The following is a 9830-nucleotide window of genomic DNA, read 5'->3' as shown; positions in this document are numbered from 1 at the left end:
TCTTTCTTCATATCGCTCTTGTCAGTGCGGTGCGGTCTTCCCTCTTCTGCGCATGATTTGACGTTAACATGTGTATATATATTCATGTTTCTTCATAGAATAAACAGTTGCTAGAAAGCGCTTTGTCCTGTTTGTTCGTCCCTTCTCATATTTTGACAGCGCTTATCATCCCCTTCAAGAATGCATTTCCAACTAGCCCCAGTTGTAGCTCCTTTGACTTTTTTTTAATTCTTCCTAGTCAGTTGCCTTGCATCCATAAAATGATTACACTATTCACTTCCCACTCATAACCACTTCAGCAAAAATCGAACATTCCCCTATGCTTTCCTTGGTTGCATTGACTGTCAGCTTCCTTCATATGTTATTCTATACTACTTCACGTTGCACGGATGTTTCACAACAAACCAGCAAGATTTCTAAAAAATTTGCAACGAATACAGTGAATAAAGAGTTTATTTAAGCACTCCACACTCACACACACATACACAAAGAATATGGCTGTCACCAAGTTGTGTGATTTGGTGAGATGCGCACACAAGAATCCAGTACAATTTGTTCAGTGCCATACTGTATGAAACAGGAACAAACATACCCATTTGCATTTACATGTCCATCATACAGAAGGGAAAAAAATTTGGTAGACAAGTTACCACTCACTACAGTTCTATCAAATGTTCTGTAGCTGCAGTTGCTAAGTATGAAAAGAACATGTACAGATTATAAAATGCCTTAATACAAAGCTATCTTTATAATGTAATCAGGTGTGCAAGAAAGGTCCGCTATCTCAGAAACACTTGCCATTAAACGATACGGTCATCAATCCTCAACTCTTTAGAGTTTGCATTTTTCGCTGCCCCTTCGACACTGTTGTGTTGTTTTTCGTTTTGCACAGATTATTTAACAGCTTGTTGGCAGCAGCACTCAAAATATGGTGCATGACGTTTTCTGGCGAATGACCAGAATCACATGTATCAAGGTCTCCAGAATCATGGAGAATGGTTGACACAAGAGAAACAAGGGCCTCCTTCTGATTTGGAAGAGCCAGAAATTTGGATGCATACTGCTCACTCCTCAATTTGTCAAGGACTATTTCTGTATAAAGTACAGCGTTCACTACGACATCTCGTGGAAACTTTAATCCTCCTCTTGTCATGCCTGAAATGAGCAGTGTGTCATCATGGTCCAAACTGGTGTTATCCAGGACGCGATTGTCCTTGCACGACATACACATGAGCTTTTTCAGTGTTGCATGGGCACAGTATCCCGCCACATACGTAACAGCGGGAATCATCGACGATTTTTTTGCTACATCAGCATTGGTCACTGCTATACTGAATTGGGCACAAAGTGATTCAACACTTATGACGGAGATCGGTTCTGCAATAATGTCAAGATCAGGCATGTCCAGTACTTTTTGAAGCCTTAGCTTGTTCTCAGATTCATAAATCTGCCTGATCGAGACATGGTATTAGGCTCCGGATAGCTGGCGATACTTCCCGAATCTATCCTCAAGACAATCTGTTTGAAATTTTCCAAGGAGCACATACCGAAATCCCAGCTCTTCCAGGCAGTATAAAGCGATCTCATGCAGAGCGTGGCTCGTGTGGCCAAAAGCCATGTGAGTTTCTTTCGTCAGGTGGCCAGCACCGTGTCTGAGGCTAGCCCAGTAGTCTAGCCACTCTGGAATTTTCCTCAAAAATTCAAGCTGTGGACATGTTGTTGACGCAATCGGAGACTGCATTTCATCACGCAGGCGTTCACCTTTTCTTGGCGTCTTTACATTCACTATTCGCCACCATGTCAAAATGGTGTTTATGAAATCTGCTGTTCCTTTAGCAATGTTGTACAGCGGAACATTGCAGTGCAGCTGCTGTCGATTCATTAAAATTCCTGAGAGCAAGCTTAACCTTCTGGCGCTCCATAGTTGATGGGTTCGGTGCTTTCAGTGAGAGTGTTGGTGCCAGCTTTAAAAGGTTATTTTGCTCAGCCTCATGCAGATCACACAAAGATTTAAATGATGCCGTAAGAATAGGTGGCCTTGGGTCATTGCTGCTTGGATCAGGGTAATACATACACTTTCCACTGTTTCTCTGGTTTAGCCAATTGTTCCTAATTGACTTCAAAAGGTGCACAGGGTCCAAAATGAAAAACAGTGGACGAGAGGAATCAGCTGGGTGTGTGTAAACTATACTGGCTTTGGGGGGGCTAGCAAAAAATGTCATGGCTTTCCGATTGATAGCATTGTTGTCTGAAACAACAGCTAGTACCTTAAATCCAAGTGAATCAAGGTCCGTAATGAGCTTGTGCAAAAATAGATGCAGTGCTTTTGCATCTATCTGTGCGACTGGCAAAATGTGAACAACATCCTTGTTGCTTGACAAAAGGCTTTGTAGCATGAACACATATGCTGTTTTAGCCGGATCGGAACTATTGGCTGCGGCACCTGTAACGAAGAAGTACTTGTATTTGGGCGTGTTGGTTCATATCTTTTCAGGAGGACACAGGGGCGCAACAAAAACACACGGACATAGAAGTAGACAGGGACGAGCGCTTACTATCAACAGGCTTTATTTGACGTAGACCGTTAATATACTTTCGCCTACCCAAGCGCCACTGTGCGAATCACAAGCACGTGGGTACTCGAAATAGGTTTGAAGATGGATCTCATCCATCATTAATGTCACAGTGCGCTCATGCTCGGCCATTGCTTGCAATACAGTTTTAGCATAGTTCAAGAAACAAGGATCTTGCTGTTCAAGTGCTGGATTCATGTGATATGACGAACACAGTCGTCGAATAGTGTCTGGGTGCAGCAGCTTAATTTTAAGCGAGCTTCTGATGAACCTGTATGCATGTGGAGAAATGGTATACAGCAGACCTGAAAACACGGGTACATCTGGTGGATATCGAGGCACATTTTTCAAAACAAGCTCGACTTGGCTTCGCACAAATTTCAGTACCTGTAAGTTCCATCCATGATGTTCTTGGAGCTCATAATCCTTGTTCACCTCATCCAGGAGCATTATCACAGTTGCGAGAAGCTGGTGTTCCTTTTCGCTGCCACTAGCACAACTCTGCAGCTTTTCAACAGACTGCAGCACTTTATCAAGCTCCCTTAAATCCTTCATTTGTGACGGCACACATTCGTCTCCAAGATTGTGAGACGGGACCCTCCGAGAAACACCTGAACAGACAGGTCGTCTAAAACCACCACTGATGAACGCACTGCAGGAGCTTGGTCGAGGGAGAGCTCCAGGACCAAAACCTTTGCCTGCGTAGTGACCACAGTCCAGAAGTCAGAAGTCTTAAGCTTCGGAAGGGCAGAACACAGCTCCCCAAAACTGCAAATTTTGTTCCTGCGATCTTCTTCCTCTTGAGCAGCAACAGAAAGCTCTATCGCTTTTCGCAGTGACGCTGCCTCGAGTCGGGCCTTCTTTTCTGCAGGAGCTTCTCGCGAAGATGGTGGCTGAGAGGGATATTTCGGGCAGCCGGGAAACACACTCGGGACAGCAGCTGGCTTCAGACAGACACGCTGCAGCGGAACTTCGATAACGTTTCCAGTGTTCTCGTCCGTGTACGTTGCAAACCTGACGAAGTCACTCGTTTGAAAGTGTTTTTCACACACCTAAAAACAAAGTAAAACCACAAGTCCATTAGGTTTGGGCGACAGGCTTACAAAATTCGGCAAGCGAAATAACTGGGAAATAAAACTCCGCAAGCGAAGTAATAAGAAAGTGAAGAAAAAGTCCCCTCTCCGAAGCAAGCCATAAAAAAAATGTCGTGTGAAGCACAAAACCAAAGAAAAGGAGCTGCGCAAAAGCATGCAACCACAAGAGAAGAAAGGACAAGACACGGCACAAAACGCGAAAACAGCGCTCGTGTCTTGTCCTTTCTTGCGTGGTTGCATGCTTTTGCGCTGCTCCTTTTCCTTGGTTCAAAATGCACTAACTAGGCTAAAAAGAAGTTGTACTGAAGCAAAAAGTTTAAGGCAAGCATCCTGAAAAACAGCACCAAAAGCGACGCTTACCACAGTGTGCTTGGTTGGCACAAAATCTTCGCGAGAAATAGCCTTTGTCCATGCTGCCCTTTGCGTCTCGTCGGCAGAAAACTTGTAGACGCGGACACTCGGACCACCATCATAATTTGATCTGCAGCCTGGGGCGCAGCAGCAGCCAGGCATTTCAGAACTGAGGCTACGCAGGTTCAAACACGCAAACGAAGCCTCTGCAGATGAAAAAGCTTGCACAGTTCTTGAGCTCTTCTGTGAAAACGCGACACATTCACGTCAGCTAGCACCATGACCATGTGCGTACTGGTTGTCTCAGTGTTCCCAACCAACTTAGGATGCGGACTGGCATTAGCTTTCAAGCGCAAGTAGAGTTTGATATTAAACATTGTTAAAGCCGCAGTTGACAGCAAGGATGCAAGGCTTAACACGACATTTATTTTTGCAATTTTTCAAACTATAAACTCGTTAATATAAGCGTGGCAAAAATAAGATAAGAGCTTTCTTGAGTTTTAATTGAAGCGACAAGAAAATAGCCAAGTTCGAGCCAAGCCAGGATAATTCCAAATCCGATCGAGGGAACAGAATTTTTCCGCTTAGTCAGTTTTCTCCCAGATGGCGCCACGTCAACCTGCTGCGCGCTGCATCTCTTAGCAGTGACGTAAACGCTTGGCGAGGAGGTCATGCGGGGGCCTTGTAAAGTTATCTAGGTGGTATTGGCCGGACTCACCGCCGTCGCGCGCTCCGCCGCGCGCGCCTCGCCGGTCTGCGCATTCCAGAGGAGTGCGTCATACCCGCGGCAGACCCACTGGCGCCGGCGCGTGCCCAGCTGTGCGCCTCTGTAGCGGAGTAGACAAGTCTGACGCTGCGCGCGCGCGTGTGTGTGTGTGTGTGTTGTTATGGTCCACAGTCGCGTGGCGAAGAGCACTGTATTCTATCGCTGGGCAGTTGACGAAGAGGACGATGCTGCTAGTGCTTGGATGGAGGTTTTTGTTGTGCCCTCTGTCTGCAGCCTGTCGCGCTAGCTGCTGAGATAACCCCCGTAATATTCGATGTCGGTGTTGCTGGGTGCTACATCAGGACCACGCCCTGGACCTCCGCAGGGGTCGTCAGCTTGACTCCTTCACTATGCTTTCCGACCCAACTCCTGCGGCATCGTCACCCCCAGCGCCGACCGTTGTCTTGGTGCAGCCTCGCGACCTAGGCCCTTTTTGTGGCACCGATGACGTTGATGGCGAAGTGTGGCTCGCCATGTATGAGCGTTTCAGTAAATACAACGCCGCGGACGCGATCCCCATACTTGCTAACGTTATATTCTACTTGGCGGGCGCGGCACGCGTCTGGTTTGAGACGCATGGGGAAGATCTTACCTATTGGGACACCTGTAAGCAGAAGCTCTGCGACTTATTTGGCACATCAAATGGACGCACGCTAGGCGCAAAAAAAGACCTTGCTTCTCGAGCTCAGTCGTCTACCGAGTCATACCTCTTTTACATCCAGGACGTTCTCGCTTTTTTTCGTAATGTAGACAGTGCCATGTCAGAGACCGACAAGATGGGCCACATCTTAAAGGAGATCTCTGATGACGCTTTTAACCCGCTCCTGTGCATGGAGTGCACAACCAAAACATATAATTATACGAGCAGAGCGGGTTTCCGCAATCACTCATTATCATTCAAGCACTTGAAGGAAACGTGAACCATACCAGTACCGAGAGGAGGGTACATTTGATGCTCGCCTTTTGACAGATCTGCAGGAAAAGCCAAATAATCAAACTAGGCAAACGCACTGGAACAGTGTGTCTGCTCCCCATAAAAGAAACTGCAAGCCGCTTTCTTAACATGGATGTGGGGCAGCAGCTACTGCTAATGGATTTCAGAACCTGCCTCAAAAAATGGTTGTCCCAGCTTCTGGTGTATTGGGGAGCCTACACAAAAAATAAAATTTCGCCATTTATGCCATCATGAAAACTTGTATGTGACTTCAAATGGTATGAAAAGGAGCCAGACACATTAAACTTAACTACTCGTAGTACCCGAAAGCTCGGCTCCTCACCTTGTTCCAGTTCTTGCCATGCACAATACGGTATACTGGGCGATTTGGTTTCTAATTTCCATAGCTACAGCGCTAAAGACGGGACAGAAGGAACACACTAGTCACACAACAGAGCGAGGGCTGACAACTGATTTTTATTGGATGGCCAGCAAACTTTTACAGTCACTAGCTATCAGAAAGAAAAGAAGCACAAAAACATCAGAAAAAGGTGTACGGAAGTAACTAGTGCCGGCGAAAATGTGGCACGTGTCAAATCTTGCAATCAAGATAATTCATTTCTTTCTGTGACAATGCTATTGAAGGCACGCTTATAAAACATCCTGCAAACTTACAATCATATGTGCCTTCATTATTTCTCTTGTAAGAGCGTCACGATGTTTTCCTATCACGCTGCATCTCTGTACAGCAGTTTACAGGCTTCATTATTACTTTCTTCTGTTTCTTCTGTTTCGCAGTCACTTCAGTGTTTGGCTACGTGGCCTAAGTGGCCACACGTGCGACATTTTCATGATGCCCTTTTAATCTTTTATTGAGACAGCGGCCCGTCTGTCCAACGTACATCTTCCCACAGGACAGGGGCAGAGAAAAGACGACCCCTTCTTGACAGGTAACAAGACTTTCACCGTCCCTAACTGGACACCCGCGCGTTTCGAAATTTCTGCCATTTATCTTTTTGCACATGCTAGACAGTTTCTTTGGCGCTTTGCCATGCAGTCAATAAATAGGACGATGAACAGATTTTTACCGTACATTGCAATGCAAAGTTAAGTGTGTAATTAACTGATTAAGTGACGATTAGTGATGGTAACTAAGCCGGCAGCTCTATGCACATAAATGTGCGAGTTATTTATTCACATGGGAGTGTAGCATAAAAATGCGAAATAGAGGGGACAAACACTAAACACGAAATGCTAATGGAAGGGGTATAATGATATAAAATTTGCGATGAACCAAAGCTAGGAAATCTTAAAATCGCCACCAACCTCCCAATATTTTCGTCGGTAAGACCATTGGGACTCTTACTCTACCTTCATTATTACGTAAATAAAGGCGTAGGATGCTCGTACTAATGGTGGATAACATGGCATCACGATTAGTACAGCTTCGTTACATTTATTGAAAAAGCACTGCAACTATGCCTACAGCAGGGCAAATGCCTCTCCAATGTATCTCCAATTAACTCTGTCCTTTGCCAACTGTGGCCACCGCATCCCTGCAAACTTCTTAATGTCATCCGCACACATAACTTTCTGCCGCCTCTGCTACGCTTGCCTTAATTCTCTTGAATCCGCTTCGTTATCCTTAAGAACCGTACATAAACTGTGTCACAGCAGTAATCATTATGGTAAGTAAACAACGAGGTCCACACCTGGCCACCAGCCGCAGAATAGAAGAGCTGTCGGATGACAGCGAAGTTGGCAGAATGCACCTGTACAAAAGCACCGACAAAGCTTCTTTTTAGCATAACACGATGTTAAAGTCACTTGATGCTTTATAAATTCAAGTAACGCTAAATGAAAACAGGACTGTAACGTACAGAAGAGGAAATTATGCAGCGCAAAAAAAACGCATGGATGCCAGAAAAGAAACACAAGCGCTGACGCTACTAACTGAAAACGGTTTTATTTGCGCGTGAACCGACAAGCCCAAATTATCACCCTTCATCATTTGTAACGTACAACCCCATCAAAAGTTTACAACCCATGAGGTTCGCTTCTAAAATGTTTAGCGGGGCTCCGTAGAACATCTACCAATCCAAAGATTCAGGAGACTTTCTACACGCCTTACTCATATGCCCCACCTTACCTCGTCCCCCATTACAACCATGACGGAGTCTCACTAGCAGATTCTTCTCACCAGAACTTCTCCTCAAGACCAGCGCCGCATCATCTCCAGCGCTCTAAGCAGGATTGAGATCCAAGGGCTATCCTTCGCTTTGTAAGAGTGCCTCCTCGCAGTGAGGGATCGTCGAAGTTTCATGTAGGGGGCTTTGCCCTCCCCATTTTTATCGTTGGCAATAAAAGGTTCCACCACCACCAACAGCCTCGCTTGCCTATTGGTTCGTTTGAAGCGTCACCACACTGACCAAGTGTAGCGCACGTGTTGCTCATATTAGGAGTTGTGCCATTGCGATGCACACCAGGCCAGAGACATATGCGGTGTTTTAGGCGGCCGCTGCCATGAGCAGTAATGCAACTACAAGCAGTACACATGGCGGCGTGTCGCCTGGACATAATAATAATAATAATAATAATAATAATAATAATAATAATAATAATAATAATAATAATAATAATAATAATAATAATAATAATAATAATAATAATAATAATAATAATATTAACAAGTTTTGGGGAAAGGAAATGGCGCAGTATCTGTCTTATATATCACTGGACACCAGCACCGCACCGTAAGAGAGAAGATAAAGGAGGGAGTGAAAGAAGAAAGGAAGAAAGAGGTGCCGTAGTGGAGGGCTCCGGAACAATTACGACCACATGGTGATCTTTAACGCGCACTGACGTCGCACAGCACATGGGCGCCTTAGCGTTTTGCCTCCATAAAAACGCAGCCGCCGCGGTCGGGTACGAACCCGGGAACTTCGGATCAGTAGCCGAGTGCCATAACCACTGAACCAACACGGCGGGTACCCTCGACATCGCCGAGGAGCGCATTCGATGCGACTACTGTGATCATAGCCCCAGCAACCACAGATAGATCGCCAATCTCGGCAAGTAAAATTTCTTTATGCAGCCGTTGTATTCCAGATTATGTGCCCTGTCAAGCTCTGTTGACTTTTGTATACGATACTCCTCGAAGCAAGACATTCCAAATTTTATAGTTGATTTGTGTTCCAGTTAAACTTATCCCTGGTCCAAGTATTAGGCGTTTTGCTTTTAAGTGCGCGTGCATTTGCTTTGGGGCGCGTTAAAGATTGAAACGTTGAGGTACGTTTCACGTAGGATGTTTTGACTGATTCGGTGTCACCCGGTGCTGTTTGTAATAAAGTCGTCAGGTGCCTCCAGACTGTTTTGACACAGCAGTCCGGTGCTCTCGTCTGACAAGGGATGGAAGAACTTTGTTCCCTCTGCGGCACTTGGCTCTCGCCTCCCGCACTCGCCGAGTCCGCCTCGCCCTTTGGACGTTTCCGCGAGCGCAGTCAGGAAAAGATGGTGGAATGAACTGATCGACTTTTACCGGTGTGCTCCTTCACCTAACAACCGAGTCCATGGGAGCAAAATAAAAAGGTTACCTCCGATGCGGTTCCCCGAAGCACAGTAGCAGGTACTGCGCACACGTGTCATCTCCTTGTTACCCTTGCGGAAAAAAGGTCCGCAATCTACTGTTTGTGGCTCCCGCTGATGTGCAGGGTCACTCACACTTAGCGGGAACACAACTGTGTGTGGTCACTCACGTGTGGAGTTTCATTGCATATATCGCGGTCATGACTAACTCCAGAGTGGTGCACAAGAGACCTTGATGTGGTGCTTCGTGTCATCCGCCCCTTTGCAGCAGTTTGCTACCCGCTTGGTCGCAATGGTGCTCCGCATGCGCGCAGCCACCCGCAGTCATGTTCACGCTCTTTTGTGACTGACCCCGTACTGGGTCTTCAGTATAGTCCAGGCTCGTGTGTTCGAGTGGCGCGAAACGCACGTACGTGTGGCTTGTAAACTGATATGCTATATACGGCTTCGAAACGGAATACTCTAGATGATCAATTAACGTATCGATATGAACATTGAAGAGATGTGACCTGTACTATACAGGTTAC

Source organism: Amblyomma americanum, chromosome 1 (assembly GCF_052857255.1).
Source record: "Amblyomma americanum isolate KBUSLIRL-KWMA chromosome 1, ASM5285725v1, whole genome shotgun sequence".
Lineage (NCBI taxonomy): Eukaryota > Metazoa > Arthropoda > Arachnida > Ixodida > Ixodidae > Amblyomma > Amblyomma americanum.
This window is presented reverse-complemented; position numbering follows the sequence as displayed.